Source organism: Bos indicus, chromosome 10, assembly GCF_029378745.1.
Source record: "Bos indicus isolate NIAB-ARS_2022 breed Sahiwal x Tharparkar chromosome 10, NIAB-ARS_B.indTharparkar_mat_pri_1.0, whole genome shotgun sequence".
NCBI lineage: Eukaryota > Metazoa > Chordata > Mammalia > Artiodactyla > Bovidae > Bos > Bos indicus.
Window position 1 is genome coordinate 14,514,398 of NC_091769.1, and position 21,098 is coordinate 14,535,495.

Consider the following 21,098-nt stretch of genomic DNA (forward strand, 5'->3'; position numbering starts at 1 on the left):
CGATGCCTGCAGTTGTAGCATCACATCTGTCACTAAGGGTTTTTTGTTGTGATTGTGGTTGTAGTTTTAATATCCTAGTGATTGCAAATTTTTGTTTAAATTCTCCTTCCTCTTTTGGAGAGGGTATGTAGATATTGACATGCAAAACTTTCAGTTCAGTTCTCGAAGGTGTTTATGCTGATTAAATGGAATTGTAAACCAAGTTTTTCTTTAAAGCCAGTCCACTCTATTTCTGAGTATATAGTTGGTACAAAAGTTACATGTAGAGAGAGTGAACTAACTGTGTCAGAATTATTCTTCCTGAGAATAAATAAACATGTTAGTACATCTGGTGGGTGAGAAAAAGTGGAGCATTTTCTCCCCAGGATTAAAAGAGAACAGTCTTTAATGTAATATGACTTATATTCCTCCCCTGTACTCCAACTGCCCCACACTTGCAAACCCATAAAGTGGTTATAGCCATTTTAATAGGAGTTAGCACAGTGGTCAGTTCTTGTCATTTTATTGATTTTTATGAACATCTGCTATCCTTTTGACAAAGGAACTCAAGGAAGTCATCAGTGCTCAGCAGCAGAACCTTAATTTAAAGGCCTTTGCCATGGAAATGCAAATGTTATTATTAAAGTGACCCTTAGGCTCATCCTGTACTCTGGGCATACAACATAATTCTGGCTCATAGGGAATTCTCACTTATAATAACTTTCTATGCGGACTCTTAGTAGCACTAAGAACTATAGTAGATAGGGAAATGCTATTCAGTTATTCTGCAGTCATCTTTGTTTTTCTTCTTTAAAACCATTGGTTTTAGCTTCACTTTTTGTCTGGAAGAATAATGGAATTTTTCATTTGAAATGGTGTCTTGATAGACATGTCTAATGGATTTATGTCTGCATCTAAAAATAAAGACTGAAGAGTTGGTTAGAGTCCTGTGCAACCACCCTGTGTCCCTGTGGGCAAGTGTGGCTGAGCAAAGCCTCTCAGAGGCAGGTAGGTCCTTCTCCCCAGCTCTGGATGCAGTTTGGGCTGAGAAGGGTTCTTTGATCAGTGATGTATGAGGGCGTTAGTGGTTTGACTGATTAAGGTCATAGAAGTTTCAAAAAGGAATCCTAAGCCTGCACTTCTCTTTTCAGTCTGTGCTAGCCAGTCCAGTTCCCACAGAGAGTAACCACTATAAGATGCCACTGGTTATGGGTCAAGGTTATCGGTGAGAGGCTAAGTGGGGATTCTGGTAGTGGGCCCACTAACCCTCTCAAGGAGTTTCCATTTTTTTAATTTATTTGTTTAACTGAAGTACAGTTGATTTACGATGTTGTGTTCAGGTATTCAGTGTGTTGTGTTCAATGTTCAGGTATACGATGTTGTGTAGGATACAGCAAGATGATTCATTCATACACAGATTTTACACAAATATACACAGATTTGTACAAAGATATACAGATTCTTTTCCCTTATAGGTTATTACAAAATATTGAGTATAGTTCCCTGTACTATAGAGTAGTTCCTTGTTGGTTATCTATTTTATGTATAGTAATGGGTATATATTCAGTGTTAAGTAAGTATCAATAAGTGAATGTGCGTCTGTGTCTCTCTCAATGCAAAGACTGATGAATTACGGTGCAGATGGACAGTTATTCCCCAGTAATTATGGGTCCTCAGCTATAGAAACAGTGTGCTGTCGTAGTTTACCTTATTAAATATGTATGTTTAGCTTTTGAGTTTCATTGTTATTTGTGGAAATTTTACCTTCTGGATTTAAAAGTACATGTTTTTTACTGGAAAGTGGAAGAAGCCACGTGTCCCAGGAGACTTTTGTAAAGCTTTGTAATGAGAAATTTACTCTAGATTGAGTAGTTGTTAACTTAATATTTTAGAGGTTTTGTCCATATTTAATAACTTGGATTTCATAAAAATAAGATTAAAGATGCCTTTATATTTACCAAAAGCTATTTAATTTTCTCCTTGATTAAAAAATTGTAGCTTTCTAGATCAGTTCAATCAGGCAATTAAAGATCAGAGCTTTTAAGTTCAGCTAAGGCAATTAAATAGGTAATATACTTTTTTTATACACTTATGCTGTATAGGCTTATTGCTGTACCTTCATAAAAGCACATATCCTTGTTTTTGCTTTCTCGAAATGAATGGTGAGGGGAGTTCTAGCTGAATATGTTTCATGCTGTCAAATCAAAGACAGTGGTTCTTCTCTGGCAGGGCCTGCGGGGAGCCTGGTACAAGCGCTGTGAGAAGACAGAGCGAAATGAAGACAGGGAAAGGCAAACACTCATGAGCGGGCTAAGCCTCCTTTCCTTTGTCTTGTCTAAGTACCTGTATTCTCCTCTGACAGTTGGCTTCTTCCTCACCAACCGCTGTCCCTAAAAGCCAGGATCCTTATACTCAGGAACACAAATTTCAGAAGACTAAGAAATGGATATGTATTCAGTAAAGAGGACAAACTGTCTCTCACATTTCAGTGGCTTCCCTGAAGTACAGTGGTCCTGGATTTGTGACTGTTAAAAAAAATTATGCATATAGAAGTATATAATATATTGTGGAGTTTATATTGTAAAAGATAGTTAATGGCTTCCAGACAAGCTGTTGAAAATTGAGCCTTTCCTATAGAGCAAAACCCCATGAGGACTGTAGAGCAGGACAAAGCCTGAGCAGCAGCAGTGACGGGCCACCCGTCCGTCCTGTGGGCCTTGTTAGTCTGGTGCAGGTCAGTTTATTTGTGTATTGTGTAAAGTGGAAATTTTTTTAGGAATTGAAGTGTACAAGATCCCACCAACCCATAGGGGATCATCATATATTATATTCAATCAGGTTTTACTGATGTTTATTTTGTTCTTTTAACAATCTAGTTGATGTGATATATACGAAAGTTTTTATAAACTATCAGATATTACTAGTGCAGGTATGTTTTAATTATATAATAACTATTATTAGAATTATTGGAGAAGGAAATGGCAACCCACTCCAGTGTTCTTGCCTGGAGAATCCCAGGGATGGGGGAGCCTGGTGGGCTGCCGTCTATGGGATCACACAGAGTTGGACACGACTGAAGAGACTTAGCAGCAGTAGCAGCAGCATTATTAGAATTAACCACTTTATTCTGTTAATAAGCTTATCTCATTTCCAAATCAATCCAGGGAGAGAGTTTATTCTACTTTGTATTACTAGGTCAAAAATTATGAAAATCTTTTCTTCAAGAAAAGCATGTGATATCACATGAAGACATAATTATTAAAACTGTTTGAAACATCCACCAAGATTAACTACTGTGGAAAAAAATTGTCTTTATTAAAAAGCATTTGTGTGAGCCCTGTAAGCATAGCATGTACTGACTGAGTAAAAACAAAGAAAATGAACAGTGAGAAAGTCTGTTAGGCCAGATCCAACATTATAGCAAATATTGCAGCTTAACTTCAAAACATACATCGCCACTAATGAGGTGAGAGCCCTGCATATTAATAAACCTACAGCTCCAGTCACAGCCATCATTACCCACATCAAACATAAATACAAGATTAACACCTATGCCATTTCTTTGGAAGATGTGAGAATGCCCTGGCAGTAACTGCTCTGTGTTTCCCTGAGGATAAAAAATAGAAATGGAACGGTAATGAGAATAGAACTTGGATTAAGAAAATAAAATTGGCAGTCAGGCTGGGGCAGTCTTACACAGATGGAGAAGTTTATAGAAAGAAAAAAGCCTAGATAGTTGGTGTCCCAGGATATTTTTTGCATATACAATCCTGGTTAGTTTCATTAATTTTCTCTAATAGGAGAGCTGTCTCATATAATATATATATATATATATATATATATATATATATATAGTTGTATTACTCTGAATGTGAATGCTGCCCAAATAGATTTATGTTTGGAGAAACTAAGTCTCGTGGTTTCAATATACATGTTAGAAATTTTATTTTCTACTCCTCTTATTATTTTTTTATAACTCCAGCCTCAATACTTATCTTCCAGTTGGTGTTGTCATAGACACCAAAGCCAGTTTTTTAAAATTATTTTTAATTGAAGGATAATTGCTTTACAGAATTTTGCTGTTTTCTGTCAAACCTTAACATGACTCAGCCATAGATGTACATATGTCCTCTCCCTCTTGAGCCTCCCTCCCATCTCCCACCCCGTCCCACCCCTCTAGGTCGATGCAGACCCCCGTTTGAGTTTCCTGAGCCATACAGCAAATTCCCGTTGGCTATCTATTTTACATATGGTAATATATGTTTCCATGTTCCTCTCCATACATCTCACCCTCTCCTTCCCTTTCCCCATGTCCATAAGTCTGTATTCTGTGTCTGTTTCTCCAAAGCCAATGTTTTTAGTTTTTTCATTGAGCAACTTTTTATCTCAACTGTGTTCTAGGCACTTGTCTATCTAGTTGGAATATATTGATTTACATAAAACAAAAGATTCTGACACTCGTGGAACTTATATTCTAGGTTGGGAAGCCATCCATAAATAATGAACATAATAAAAATAAATAAGTATAGAGTATGTTAGAGGGTAGTCATTAATATAAAGAAAAGAAAACGTAGATTAAACTTAGGGGAGGCAAAAGACGGGTTGCAGTGTTCAGCAGGTAGGCCTCACAGAGATGAGATTGAAGAGAAGGCTTAAAGGAAGAGAGTTACTAGCCAGGAAGGTATATGGGAGAACAGAGCAGAAGATACCAGTGGGATGTGCATAATGTGCTCATGGAACAGCGGGGAGGTCAGTGTGTCACACTGAGGACATGAGAGAGGGTGCTGTCAGCTGTTAGGCAGTGTCACGGTAACCAGGTGGGTTATAGAGGCTCAGTTGTGAAGATGTGGAGAAGTGGTCAGGTTCTGAATATATATATAAATGTAGAGTTAGAATTTCTGGGTGGGTTACTTAGGGATTTTAAGAGGAAGAGAGGAGCTAAAATTGCTTCAACTTTCAACAATAGCTCAATGTGATAAAAATGTTTCCTGCCACATTTTTTTCCTGCTAAAAGAGAGACTTTCTTTAAAATTAAGGAAAAAACTGGTAATGCCAAGTGCTGACAAAGAATACGGAGCAACTGGACTCTCATACATTGCTGGTAGAAATATGAAGTGGTCCAGCCACTTTGTTTTTGTGTGTGTGTGTGTGTGTGTTTAACTTTTTTTTTTTTCTAATTTTATTTTATTTTTAAACTTTACATTATGTATTAGTTTTGCCAAATATCAAAATGAATCCACCACAGGTATACATGTGTTCCCCATCCCGAACCCTCCTCCCTCCTCCCTCCCCATACCATCCCTCTGGGCCGTCCCAGTGCACCAGCCCCAAGCATCCAGCATCGTGCATCGAACCTGGACTGGCAACTCGTTTCCTACATGATATTTTACATGTTTCAATGCCATTCTCCCAAATCTTCCCACCCTCTCCCTCTCCCACAGAGTCCATAAGACTGTTCTATACATCAGTGTCTCTTTTGCTGTCTCGTACACAGGGTTATTGTTACCATCTTTCTAAATTCCATATATATGCGTTAGTATACTGTATTTATGTTTTTCCTTCTGGCTTACTTCACTCTGTACAATAGGCTCCAGTTTCATCCACCTCATTAGAACTGATTCAAATGTATTCTTTTTAATGGCTGAGTAATACTCCATTGTGTATATGTACCACAGCTTTCTTATCCATTCATCTGCTGATGGACATCTAGGTTGTTTCCATGTCTTGGCTATTATAAACAGTGCTGCGATGAACACTGGGGTACACGTGTCTCTTTCCCTTCTGGTTTCCTCAGTGTGTATGCCCAGCAGTGGGATTGCTGGATCATAAGGCAGTTCTATTTCCAGTTTTTTAAGGAATCTCCACACTGTTCTCCATAGTGGCTGTACTAGTTTGCATTCCCACCAACAGTGTAAGAGGGTTCCCTTTTCTCCACACCCTCTCCAGCATTTATTATTTGTAGACTTTTGGATCGCAGCCATTCTGACTGGTGTGAAATGGTACCTCATAGTGGTTTTGATTTGCATTTCTCTGATAATGAGTGATGTTGAGCATCTTTTCATGTGTTTGTTAGCCATCTGTATGTCTTCTTTGGAGAAATGTCTATTTAGTTCTTTGGCCCATTTTTTGATTGGGTCATTTATTTTTCTGGAGTTGAGCTGTAGGAGTTGCTTGTATATTTTTGAGATTAGTTGTTTGTCAGTTGTTTCATTTGCTATTATTTTCTCCCATTCTGAAGGCTGTCTTTTCACCTTGCTAATAGTTTCCTTTGATGTGCAGAAGCTTTTAAGGTTAATTAGGTCCCATTTGTTTATTTTTGCTTTTATTTCTAATATTCTGGGAGGTGGGTCATAGAGGATCCTGCTGTGATGTATGTCGGAGAGTGTTTTGCCTATGTTCTCCTCTAGGAGTTTTATAGTTTCTGGTCTTACGTTTAGATCTTTAATCCATTTTGAGTTTGTTTTTGTGTATGGTGTTAGAAAGTGGTCTAGTTTCATTCTTTTACAAGTGGTTGACCAGATTTCCCAGCACCACTTGTTAAAGAGATTGTCTTTAATCCATTGTATATTCTTGCCTCCTTTGTCAAGTTTGATACTGTCCTCCGAAGTGATTTGGCAGTCCCATGCCATATGGCTTTATGTGTAATAGCTCCAAACTGGAAATGACTTAAGTGTCTTTTAGCTGGTGAATAAATAGACTGTAGTACATCCCTACATGGAATACTACTCAACAATAATAGGGAAGAAACTGCTGATTCATGCAGTGACACAGATGCATCCCGCTTCCTTATGCTCAGTGGAAGAAGCCAGACTCAAAGGGCTACCTATTGTGTCATTCCACTTCCATGACATTCTGGAAAAGGCAAAGCTATAAGGATGGAAAACACATTGGTGGTTGCCCAAGGTAGAGGAAGAGTTGACTGTAGAGCTGTGAGGGACTTTGGGGAGATGTTGCAGATGTTCTATATCTTGATTTTGGTGATGGTTATATGACTGTACATGTTTGTTAGAACACTTAAACTTACACATCTAGAGAGGATGAATTTTACTGTAAATTATATTGGACCAACCCAATACCTCAGTAAATCAAACTTTCTTTAAAAAAGGAAGAGAAAAAAGGCAATCTCTTAGTTCTTAGCAGTGCAGTGGAATTTCTACTTTAGAAAGAGATTTCCCTGCCTAAAGAGACAGACCATTCTTTCAAGGGGTCTGGTTGATTCTGTCTTTATTACCATATCTTGTAACGCCTGAAAAATCCTACCTAAGTTTGGTCTAGCAACTCACTAGCTTGAAAGACAAAAAAAGGAAACCCTCAAGGTTTGCAATGTCAGAAAGAGAGGGGGTGGCAAAAGAAAGGGAGCAGGGGGAAAAGGAAGGAAAAGAGAAGAAAGTTGCTGTTGTCCTTGGTCAACAATTTAGAGCATCTAGAAATTGGACAGATTTTTCTTTCCTTAGTTAACCCATTTTTTCCCCCTCAGATATTATTTAAGAACTGCAAATGTGCACCACTGAATTGGCCTGACTTGGGCAGTTTTAAAAGTTCAATTTCTAAGAGGGAATAGGTTTTATGTGATGGCCGGATGATCATTCAGGTTCTGACAAGCACCAGGATTCTGGATTCTTTGCTTTGTAACAGAAGGAAATATGATATCTTAACAAGGTACAAAGCAAGTGAGGTATGGAGAAGAAAGAAAACAAATGAAAATCCCTGAGAGTAGCTTTTCTATGAAAATTGTAATAATAGTAATAATAACAGTAGTGAATATTAATTAGGTGCTTACTGTGTACTAGGCCCTGTTCTAAGTACTTAATGTGTACAGACTATTTTGTGTTCCTTCAAAATGGGGAACTCTAGGAAATAAATATTTTAGCACTAAAGAGGCTTAAATGCAGACAAATAATTGAGAATTAAAGCAGTGTGGCTTATCTAAGAATATGGTTGCTTTCTAAAGCAAACTGATGGAATCAAATCAAAAGATAAACTCTTTATGGGGAAAAAGTTTTTAAATTGTAAAGTATATTGAAAATAAAATATTATCATGAACAGAAAGTTACAGAAAGGACATATAGAGTCACAACTTAGGTGGAAAACAAAGGAATTAAAAAAAAAATTTCTATTTTGAAATAATTGTAGCTCCACAAGAAGTTGCCACCAGAATGTACAAGAAGGTCCCCCTGAAGGGCACCCTTTTTAAGGAAGGAATGTGTAAGAGAATTGGAGGCTGATAACATAGAAGAGTGTAGGCAGGTGAATGTTATGTATATTTGCTAATACCTTTTAAGTGAGATCAGTGTAAATTTTAAAACTTAGAGTGTTATAAGAATATTTATGTTATATTCCAAGTTATGTTTCATTTATTAAATGAAAGAAAAGGAATGAACTTGTAGAAGTAAAACCTCTGAATTCCTTAGGAAATGAGCTTTGATATCAAGGTGGTAGTGTTAAAAGAATACCTTAGTGTATTTAAAAGTTGGAAATTGTGATGGGGAAAAGTTAGGAATGATCATTTGCTGGATTCTTTAGGGAAAGGATTGTTGGAAAACATTTCTATCAATAGGAAACTCACCTGGTTAACTTGAAGTATTGTATGAAGAAATGTAACATACACAGACTTTCATAACCTCTTTTGCAGAGTTTTACATAGTTGGTGCTTACCCATACGTGAGTTTTATTTTTGCTATCTAGAGGACCAAACACAGGTTTTAAAAAGACTGGTTTGAGCAACCCAAGACGTTTTAAAAGAAACCATCCCCAGTTGGTTTTATGTTGTATTATGTGATGATGAGAGGACTGGCATGCACAGGCTCCTTCCCTGGGCTTTGTGACTGCTTAATCAAATGTGTCTGGAAGGAGGCGTTTATGTTAAGCATATGTTAAGTGCTCATGGTGGAAGCACAGTTATAGCTAGGCTCCTGTTCAAATCCTTTAAATAGTATCCTTTAGATGTATACATTAATCATATGCCAGTGATGTAGTAGATTGTAACTTATGAGCACTTGTGTTTTTGGAGGGGGAGAAAAAAAAGGTTTAGCCCATTAACTGAAGCAAACAAACTAGTTCAATGACTCTGGGTTGTTGATTTTATGTTGGATATACATAACCTGGCAAGTATCTGTTACTTGCCACACAAATGAGCATCTCTAAAAATTAAGCCTCCTTCCCCACTTTGCTCATTCATTCTCTTTCCCTTGAGTAATCACTAGAAATTTCTGTATTTCTGGTAATGATTTTCAAGACAGGAAACCCCATATAGCATTGCTTAAAAGTGTTTTTTTTAAGATTGTATATCTAGGGTATATAAACAACTATCAAAACTCAACAGCACGCCCCCAAACAATCCCAATATAAAATAAAATATTAGAAGAAACATTCCACTGAAGAGGATATACAAATGGCAGATAAGCACAGGAGAGGATTTCAGCATCATTAGCTGTTAAGATAATGCAAATTAAAGCCACAGCAAGGTACTACTACACACCTGCCAGAATTTTAAAAATAGCGATAACATCAAATGCTGGCAAGGATGCAGAGAAATTAGATCACTAATACACTGCTGATAGGAATGTATAACGATGCAGCCCTGCTGGAAAACAATTTGACATTTCTTAAAAATCTAAACATGCAACTATCATATGACCCAGCACTTGCACTCCTGGGCATTTATCCCAGAGAAATGAAGACTTACGTTCACACAAAAAGCTGTACACAAGTATTTATAGTAGCTTTGTTCATAACAGCCAAAAACTGGAAACAGCCCTGACATCATTTATGAGTGAATGGTTAAACAAGCTGTACTCCATTCACACCATGTACTACTACTCAGCAGTAAAAACGAATGAGCTTTGGATATACACAGCCTGGATGAATCTCCAGAGAATTATGAGTTAAAAAGAAAACCTAGTCACAAAAGATTACATACTGTGTGACTCCATTTTTATAAAATTCTTGAAATGACAATTACAAAAATGGAGAGTAGATTAGTGGTTTCCAGAGGCTAATGAGAGGATGCAGGTGTAGGAAGGAGGTGGTGTGGCTGTAAAAGATGTGGTGATGGGCACATTCTCTGTCCTGATGGTATCAGTGTCAATATCTCATTTGTGATATTGTACCAGAGATTTTTAAGATGTCACCATTGGGAGGAAATGGGTAGAGGGTATACAGAATGTATTCTTTTATTTATAACTGCATACGAGTCTACAATTATCTCAAATTAAAAAGCTTAATAAAGAAAGAATATGTGGTTGTTCTATGATTGTCTGTGTTGAGGTGGTATACTTAATCAGAGAGGACTGATATTGTGGACTTAGTTTCTCTTTCACCCATGCATCTGTGATGGGATTTATCATAGACAGAGCCATCCCTTTTAGGACATTTCTAAGAAGGTGAGGACCCAGGGAGATTGTCATGCAAGCCACTTTCCCTTCTCTCTGAAAATGAGTATCAGTGAAAATCTTAGGCAAGAGAAGTCATGTTCAATACAGGGAGGGATTACAAATAGTCTGAGAGGGTATTTGCTGCTGCTGCTAAGTCGCTTCAGTCGTGTCCAACTCTGCAACCCCATAGACAGCAGCCCACCAGGCTCCCCCATCCCTGGGATCCTCTAGGCAGGAACACTGGAGCGGGTTGCCATTTCCTTCTCCAGTGCATGAAAGTGAAAAGTGAGAGTGAATTTAGTCCCCTGTAAATACCTATCCTAAGATGCTTCTGCCTAGCTGGGGATTGGGATTTAAAGTAGGTTATGTTGTCATTGTGTGTTTGACTCACAGTTCTTTATGGCACCCAAATATATGCCCCTCACCTTAATGGTGAGCCGCTGTCCAACAAGCCAACATGAGGCCTCTGTGGTCTGTTGCGTGTTGGAGTGACTAAGCCCTGCTCACAGCTTTGTCTTTTAATCTAACTATGAAGTTTTAGGGTTTCTTCAGACGGAGAGGGAGAGCAGCTGTGTGCCAGGTGGTTCCTGTTGGTAGAGGGTTGGAGGCCACAGTATGTTTGTAACACTGATTGTGTGCCAATGTATATTTGTTAGGTGAATACACTGAATCACTGTTTTCTGGGAATAATTTTTTTCTCCTGGAGTTTTTTGTAGTGTAGCTGAATTGGAAGTCATCCTTTGTTCCTCTCTCTATTATTAAAGTAAGATATTTATCTTCAGATAGAATATTCTGCCAAGAATGTTTAGCAAGCAGTTAAACCTCCATGGCTGTCCCTTTCTCTAAAGGCATGATTTAAGGTGATCAGCACCATGGAAATGAAATCCATTCTTTTGCTGTTGGGGAATTAAATTTCTTCTCCATTGGATGCGGTAATTATTACTGTTACTGTTATTATTTTTTGAGTGCCTTATTTGTACTGTTGTATTAGATCTTTTGTGTGTATCATTTTATTTAAGCTTCTTTATAACCCTGCACGGAAGGTGTCATTGTCTTCCCATTATCAGATGAAGAAACTGAAGCTTAAAAAGGATAAATAACTGAATCAGGAGAAAAGTGATAACTGGTTGGTAGCTCTAGATTTCGGAGAAGGCAATGGCACCCCACTCCAGTACTCTTGCCTGGAAAATCCCATGGACTGAGGAGCCTGGTAGGCTGCAGTCCATGGGGTCGCTAGGAGTCGGACACAACTGAGTGACTTCACTTTGACTTTTCACTTTCATGCATTGGAGAAGGAAATGGCAACCCACTCCAGTGTTCTTGCCTGGAGAATCCCAGAGACAGAGAAGCCTAGTAGGCTGCCATCTATGGGGTCGCACAGAGTCGGGCATGACTGAAGCTACTTAGCAGCAGCAGCAGCAGCAGCTCTAGATTTAGGGTCAGATCAAGATTTAAGTTCTGCTTCAGCTTCTTAATACAACTCAACTATGTGACTTTGGATCAGTTTTAACCTCTTTGAGATCATAACACTCTGGCACATAATAGCTATGTTATAGTTCAAATTACTGCTTATCAAGATGAGCAGCAAGAGGTTAAGTGAGAGAATAGTTAGAACCTTCCTCAATCTTCTCTCCTGTATCTACTTTATGTGATAAGTGAAAAAAATCTAAAGTAAGCATATGATAAAGATCAACACAGCTATTCAAGGCCAAAACTGGGATAGTAACCTAGCCCATAAATTCAGATGATATTTATCTCATAAACATAATGCTCTTTGCTAGGGTTTAAGAGTTAGGATTGTAAACTCTAGTTGTATGGCTTTGAGCGAGTAATTTCACTAACTTGAGTCTCAATTTACTCACCTATAAAATGGGGTTAATAATAGACCTATCTCAAGGGTTATGATGAGAATTAAATAAGCTACAGAACACATATGATGATAAATGCATTTAGCTTGGCATATAGCAAGTGCCAGAGAAGTATCAGAGAAGGCGATGGCACCCCACTCCAGTACTCTTGCCTGGAAAATACCATGGACGGAGGAGCATGGTAGGCTGCAGTCCATGGGGTTGCTAAGAGTCGGACACAACTGAGTGACTTCACTTTGACTTTTCACTTTCATGCATTGGAGAAGGAAATGGCAACCCACTCCAGTGTTCTTGCCTGGAGAATCCCAGGGACAGGGGAGCCTGGTGGGCTGCCGTCTATGGGGTCGCACAGAGTCGGACACGACTGAAGCGACTTAGCAGCAGCAGCAGAGAAGTATAATCTGCCCTAATTTTTGTTATGCTTTAGAATAATTTACCATAGTTGGTCTTCTGGACATGCTGCTGTTGCTGCTGCTGCTGCTAAGTCACTTCAGTCGTGTCCGACTCTGTGCGACCCCATAGACGGCAGCCCACCAGGCTCCCCTGTCCCTGGGATTCTCCAGGCAAGAATACTGGAGTGGGTTGCCATTTCCTTCTCCAACGCATGGAAGTGAAAAGCAAAAGTGAAGTCACTCAGTTGTGTCCGACTCTTAGCGACCCCATGGACTGCAGCCCACCAGGCTCCTCTATCCATGGGATTTTCCAGGCAAGAGTACTGGAGTGGGGTGCCATTGCCTTCTCCGTCTGGACATGCTACTTCAAGTCAAGTCTATAATCAAAATATATCTTATAATTTATTTATGTGGTATTCTGTTGCTTCCTTTCCTTCTTCAAAGAAAAGATTTTGTAATCATAGGAATCTTATGTCTTGGAGTATCTTAGATTCATGGGAAGTAGGTAGTTAAGAGCTGGGGGCAGAATATAGTTCCCTTCTGACTCCCAGGAACCTCTTCCTCCATACATGGTATTTCCCATGCATCAACCAGAGAATGTTGCTGGGTAGGATCTAAGATCCACTGTGTTAGAAGGGAACCTGTTTTACTTACTACTAAAAGGAAGGCAGAATTGAGAGGCCTAAGCCTTTTTGTCTCTGGTATTAGTCTTATAAATGCCACATGTCTCCTGCCTTTATCATATATAAAGAGAGAAAACCAATGTTTGTTGCTTCTATTCAGAACTGAATCATGAGACTCTAGACAATATCTTCCATTTAGGATGGCTAATTATGCTGCTTAATTTTATTTAAGGCTTTTCCAAGAATATTTGTATGGCCTACCCTTTACTGTGTGATGGAATGATTAGAATACCTTTTATATCGCATTGTGGTTTTCTCTTAAGTGTGTTCCTGTTGTGCACAGATGCATTTGTAACACAGAGTGTCATCATAGTCTATATTTAATTGTACCTGCTGTTCTCATTCATTAGGATGCAGTCCCCAAGAAATAACTAGATAGATATATTAGTTGTCTTTTCATAAGACAATTAAACATAATAACATAATGAAAGAAGGTTGCTGAAGCACACTGGCATAGTGTTAGGAGAGCTTACCAGGAGTGAAGACCTGTAATGTGTCCTCCAGCTCCTGGTAAACTGAGTGGTTTTGTGGCATTCAAGCAAAATATTGTAATTGCTTTATAGAGGGAAAAAATTGAAGAGAAGTTTATTTCTGCTTCCATTATCATCCCACAAGAGAACCACATGCTGTATTTTAAAAACTGAGCTCATGTTTTCTTAAGGATTACATGGTGCCTGTTTCTAAAAGCGTTCAGTGAGACTTCCACTCGAAAGCACAGAGCAAACTAAACATTTTAACTATAAGACACAATGGAGACCAGAAGGGAGCAGAAGTCAGACGCATCACCAGAACCTGATATGAATAGACCACAGCAAAAACAGAATCCTCAGTTTGCATGAATTTCCTTTTCTGAAAAGAGAAAGCATAGAGTCACGTATGCAAAGTGATTTTCTTTGGAACTAAACTTAAAATTGATGTATAGAGCCCTATATAAAGTGCATTGGATTACTCCAGTCGTAGTTCTGTGAAAGGGATTTTATTTATCTGTTTTGAACAGCCCCCTCGATACCCAGTCATTTCCTGTGGAGGGTTGTCTCCCGCTCTGACCCCTGCTTGTGCTGGGGGTGGGGGCTGGGCAGTGGGCGGAGGAGCCTTTTGTGAAGAGCTGCAGAAAGCACATGCTCCTGTGGGCCTTTATTATCGAGCTTCAGCTTGATGCTGTTTGTGTGGGTTGTTTAATGGCTAATTGATGCAGCATGGATAGGATATAGTTTCCTGCATGAGGCAGTTATGGGTGGCAACATGGGTTTGTCTCAACATGATACCAATTTCCACAGTCAATTTGGTCAATTCAGTGAAGGGGAAAGAAAAAAGAGTCAGTCCAGCCTGAAAATCAGTCAAAGGAGTACTAGAGGTTATTGAGGCAACTATGGTTGGTTGATCAAAATTTTCATGTTTGGCCCATTTGTTTTCACATTTTGTATACATAGCCTTAGTCATTTTGGGAAATAATCTTACACACAGAAAAGTAACATTTAAAATTTAGTATCTTTTAAAAAATACTTATAATCACAATCAGGTCTTCTAGAATGTGTTAGTTTTGAGAGGGAATAACCATTTTAACCATTGATATGCAGTGTATGATTAGTGTAAAAAACTCATGTTTTATAATTTGTTATAAATAGAGTAAGAAGGTGACCACAGGGATCACAAAGCACCGGAGAAACTATGGAGAAGTTAAATAATTGTGTTTGGGCTGATTTTTAAAACTGCTTTATTGTTATGTAACTTATATATCATAAAACTCACCCATTTTAAGTGTGAGGGGTTTTTAATAAGTTAGAGAATTGTGTTGCCATCACTGTAATCCGTTTGAGAACATCTCCCATCATCCCAAAGAGGAAGCCACATGCCCACTTGCGTTCAGTTCCTGTTCCTAGCCCCAACCTCCAGAAACCACTAATCTGTTTTCTGAACTTATAGATTTGCCTTTTTTAGACATTTTACATAAATAGATTTATATAACATGAAGTCTTTTCTGTCTCACTTCTTTGATTTAGCATAATCGTTTTGTGGTTTATCCATTTAGTAACATGGATATGTCAGCAGTTCATTCCTTTTTTAAAAATGTCTTTTTAAAATTGAGGTATAATTGACATACAACATTATATTAGTTTCAGGTGTACAACATAATGATTTAATATTTGTATATATTATGAAGTGATCGCCAAAATAAGCCTAGTTAACATCTGTTACCATACAGACATAGAGAATTTTTTTCTTGTGATGAGAACTTTTATGGTTTATTCTCTTAGCAAATTTAAAATGTGTAATACAGTATTATTAAATGTAATCTCTGTGTATTAAATTGCATCCCTGTGACACACTTATTTTAAAAACAGATGTTTGTACGTTAGACTCCTTCACTCATTTTGCCCCCCCTTGCAAATCCCTCCTGCCTCAGCAAATACCAGTCTGTTCTCTGTATCTATCAGTTTGTTTTGCTGCTCTTGTTGTTGCTGTTAGATTCTGAAAAGTGAGATCACATGGTATTTGTCTTTTTTTGATTATTTCAGTTAGCATAGTGCCCTTGAGGTCCATTTGTGTGGTCTCAAATGACAAGATACCATTTTTTTATGGCCAAAAAGTATCTCATTATATATACCACATTGTATATAGTACATATGTATACACCACACTGTATGTGCCACATTTTCTTTATTCATGAACATTCAGGTTGTTTCCCTGTTCAGTTATTACAGATAATGGTGCAGTGGACATGGGGGTGCAGATAACCTTTTGGAGTGAGTGTTTTATGTCCTTTGAATGAATACCCAGAGGTAGAATTGGTGGATCTTATGGTGGCTCTGTTTGTCATACTTTGAGGAATCTCCGTTCTGTTTCCCATAGTAAAAGTGAAAGTGTTAGTTACTCAGTTGTGTCCAACGCTTTGCGACCCCACGGACTGTAGCCCGCCAGGCTCCTCTGTCCATGGGATTTCCCAGAAAGACTACTAGGAGCGGGTAGCCATTCCTTTCTCCAGGGGATCTTCCTGACCCAGGTATCCAACCCACGTCTCCTGCACTTCAGGCAGATTCTTTACCATCTGAGCCACCATGGAAGCCCATTTTCCATGTACCAGTTTACATTTCTATCAGCTGTGACCAGGGTCCCTTTTCTCCACATCCTTGCCAGCAGTTGTTATTTCTTGTCTTTTTGATAACAGCCATCCGAACAGATGTGAGGTGGTATCTTTTTTTTTTTTTCTTTTCTTTTTTTTTTTTTTAATTGTATTTTATTTTTAAACTTTACAGTATTGTATTAGTTTTGCCAAATATTGAAATGAATCCGCCACAGGTATACCTGTGTTCCCCATCCCGAACCCTCCTCCCTCCTCCCTCCCCATACCCTCCCTCTGGGTCGTCCCAGTGCACCAGCCCCAAGCATCCAGTATCGTGCATCGAACCTGGACTGGCGACTCGTTTCCTACATGATATTTTACATGTTTCAATGCCATTCTCCCAAATCTCCCCACCCTCTCCCTCTCCCACAGAGTCCATAAGACTGATCTATACATCAGTGTCTCTTTTGCTGTCTCGTACACAGGGTTATTGTTGCCATCTTTCTAAATTCCATATATATGCGTTAGTATACTGTATTGGTGTTTTTCTTTCTGGCTTACTTCACTCTGTATAATAGGTTCCAGTTTCATCCACCTCATTAGAACTGATTCAAATGAATTCTTTTTAATGGCTGAGTAATACTCCATTGTGTATATGTACCATAGCTTTCTTATCCATTCATCTGCTGATGGACATCTAGGTTGCTTCCATGTCCTGGCTATTATAAACAGTGCTGCGATGAACATTGGGGTACATGAGTCTCTTTCCCTTCTGGTTTCCTCAGTGTGTATGCCCAGCAGTGGGATTGCTGGATCATAAGGCAGTTCTATTTCCAGTTTTTTAAGGAATCTCCACACTGTTCTCCATAGTGGCTGTCCTAGTTTGCATTCCCACCAACAGTGTAAGAGAGTTCCCTTTTCTCCACACCCTCTCCAGCATTTATTACTTGTAGACTTATGGATCGCAGCCATTCTGACTGGGGTGAAATGGTACCTCATAGTGGTTTAGATTTGCATTTCTCTGATAATGAGTGATGTTGAGCATCTTTTCATGTGTTTGTTAGCCATCTGTATGTCTTCTTTGGAGAAATGTCTATTTAGTTCTTTGGCCCATTTTTTGTGGTTTAGATTTGCTTTTCTCTGATGATTAGAGATGTGGAGCACCTTTTCATGTACCTGTTGGCCATCTGTATGTCTTGTTTAGAAAAATGTCTGTTCAGACCCTTTGTTCATTTTTCAATCACGTTGACTTTTTTTTTTTTTTTCCTGTTAGGTTGTCTGAACTTTTTATATATTTTAGATGTTAACCCTTAATCAAACAGGGCTTCCCCAATGGCTCAGAGAGTAAAGAATCCACCTGCAATCCAAGAGACAGGAGATAGGAGTTCGATCCCTGGATCAGAAAGATCACCTAGAGGAAGCATTGGCAACCCATTCCAGTGTTCTTTTCTGAAAAATCCCATGGACAGAGGAGTCTGGTAGACTCCATGGTCCAAAGGATCACAAACGGTTGGACACGACTGAGCACACATGCAGACAGACAGACAGACAGACTTTAATCAGATACATGATTTGCAAATATTTTGTCTTATTCATTTGGTTGCTTTTCCAATTTGTTGATGGTTTCCCTTGCTCTGCAAAGCTTTTAAGTTTGATATAGTCCCACTTGTGTGTGTTTTGTTTTTGTTTTTGTTTTGCTTTTGTTGCCTCTGCTTTTTTATTTTTACTTAATTTTTTGTTTGCTATGGGTCTTCGTTGCAGCACATGGCTTTTCCTCTAGTTGCAATGAGCAAGGACTGCTCTCTGTTTGCAGTGCACAGGCTTCTCCTTGTGGTGGCTGCTCTTGTTCTGGAGCACAGGCTCTAGGGTGTGCAGGCTTCAGCAGTTGTGTACACAGGCTTAGTTGCACCGCAGCATGTGGAATCTTCCCAGACCAAGGGTTGAACCCATGTCCCCTGCATTCCAAGATGTTTTGTTTACCATGGAACTACCAGGGAAGTCCCTGTTACCTTTGCTTTTGATGTCAAATCCAAAAAAAAATCATTGTCAAGACTGATGTCAAGGAACTAACCCTTCTGTTTTCTCCAGGGGCTTTTATGCCTTCAGGTTCTATATGCAAGTCTTTAGTCCATTTTGAGTGAAATTCTGTGTATGTTGTAAGATAGTGGTCCAGTTTCATTTTTTAAAGTGTGGCTGTGCATTTTTTTCAAACACCATTTATTTAAGAGACTCTCTTTTATCTCTCCTTTGAAGAGTCAGATATTTTTGTCTGGTTTTGGCATCAGGGTAATGCTGGCCTCACAAAATGAGTTTGGAAGTGTCCCTCTTATGCTATTTTTCTGAAGAGTTTGAGAAGAATTGGTATTCTTTATTCTTTGACTGTTTGGTATAGAATTCACTAGTGAAGCCAGCTGGTTCTGGTCTTTTGTTTGTAGGAAGTTTTAACATTACTGATTCAATCTCCTTACTAGTGTTTGGTCTCTTTCAGTTTTCTGTTTCTTCATGATTCAATCTTGGAAGTTTGTATGTTTCTAGAAATTTATCCATTTACTAGTAGAGGGATATTTGGATTGTACCCAGTTTGGGATTATTACGAATAATGATACTGTTCATACACAAGTCTTTATTTGGTTGTATGTTGTATGTATCTTTCTTGAAATATTTGTAATCACAATGAATCAGATCACATAATACACATCAATTTTGAAAAGAAATAACCATTTTCCATTGATACATACTGTATGATCAGTGTCAATAATTAACTGATATTTCATACTTTATTAAAATAGGAATGCAACCACAGAGATTATATGGTAAGTTTACATTTAATTTTAAAAGACACTTTGAGGCTGATTTTTATTTAGTTACAGGCTCCTCTAGAAAACCACCTGTTGCATGACACTGATATTCTATTTGTAAGTTCTGCCATTTTTCCAACTTCCCAATAGTTTTCTAATAATCCTCTACATGCGTGTATGCTCAGTCGCCTCAGTCATGTCTGACTCTTTGCCACTCAATGGACTGTAGCCTGCCAGGCTCCTCTGTCCATGGGGTTCTCCAGGCAAGAATACTAGAATGGGTTGCCGTGTCCTCCTCCAGGGAATCTTTCTGACTCAGAGATCAAACCTGAGTCTCTAGACTGCTGGATTGGCAAGTGGATTCTTTTCCATTAGTGGCACCTGGGAAGCCCCTAATAATCCTCTAAGCACTGCCTTGGAGGTAATCAAGAAGACTGAAATGGCTGAAATTTATAGAGCAGAGTCCTAGAGAGGAAGGAACTGTGCAGAGAAAGAGCTCAGGAAGTTACGTGGAAGTCTCCTTGAGTTTTTGGCCAAGTATCAGCCTCTGCTTTTATAGGGTGAAATCTTACAAAGCTAGTAGAACTCATATAGTGAAATTTGCATCTGATCTAATATATCAGATGATTCACATCTTGACTTTCTAGGGTAAGAGTCATTGTCATTACTGATTCTACAGAGCAGTAGCTTCCAGTATATATAGTATATGTTTCTCCCATTTATTGTGTTTATTCGATGAGTCATTGAGCACCATTTCTTTGACAGGCACTGCTAAGCACACAGTCTCAGTTAATTTTTGTAACAACTTTTGTCAATATAGGAAGATCAGATATCACCTTTAATCTTATATATCATACACTTACACATACATATTCACTCTCTCATACACATGTGCCCTCAAATCCTTTTTTGAAATAAATAAGCTATAATAATTAAGAATTTATTTAGTTAGCCTAAATCTGAATTCATGTAATGGAATTTGAAGCAAATGGAATCTTTTTATGTTGGAATTTGCTTCAAATTCCATCACATGAATTCAGATTTAGGCTAACTAAATCCTCTGATTTAAGTTTCACTTTATCTGAATAAAATAATCCACCTTATATCTGAGTCATCAACAAACCTAGTATATAGTCAATGAATTTATCTCTTCCATGTTTGGAAGAGATGGAAAAATTATAGAATTTTGATAACAACTTCTATAATTCTATAGAATTCTATAATTCTCAAGAATAGTTCCAGGAATACTAAAATAATTTTTGTTGTTGTTTTGGCTTGTTTTCAACTTCATTCCAAGCCATGAACAAGAGCACAACAGATTAGGCCAGAAACATTACTTTTAAGAAGACAGTTGTAACTATGCTTATTTTAATGCAATTTCATGTTATGGAAAACAAACAACTGAGAGCATACAGCTTTTCATTCAGCTCGCTTAAAAACATCATAGCCTTTCTTCTGTAAGCAAAGCACAAAAAAGATGAGTCTTTAAAGTGACTGATTATAAATGGCAATCATCAGGGCAGCTGTAAGTCATTTTGGTTTAATCAGGCCATTAATTATTAGGGTTTATCAATTAGTTTTATTGAAGGCAAAGGAGCTTAAATGAATAGTGGAGCATTGATTTTAACTGAGACATTTTCTAAAAGAAAATACAAATGAGATGTGTAGAATCTGAAATTATATACAGGTCCTTTTCATACCACTAAAAAGTAACAAGCTGCATCTAATGTAAACCGTAAACCTTTAGTGAAAAACCAAATTAACTCTAATTCCTTTGCATTATACATAAAATAACACATTTTAGTGTTTCCTAATTTGAGGTTTGTTTTGTGTTGGCCACAAAGTCAACATTATGTCAGATAAAGTGAAATGAAGGTTCAATGTAAAGTTATCCATTTGTGATATCAGGTATTTCCTATCCTCTTTCACTTTAGAAGAATCTTA

General features: G+C 38.2%; 1 protein-coding gene across 13 annotated transcripts in view; it reads left to right on the forward strand.

Annotated features, from left to right (window-relative positions):
• Positions 1-21,098, forward strand: part of MAP2K5 (mitogen-activated protein kinase kinase 5) — a 268,500-nt gene that overhangs the window by 118,890 nt on the left and 128,512 nt on the right. The gene's annotated exons all lie outside the window — the stretch shown is intronic.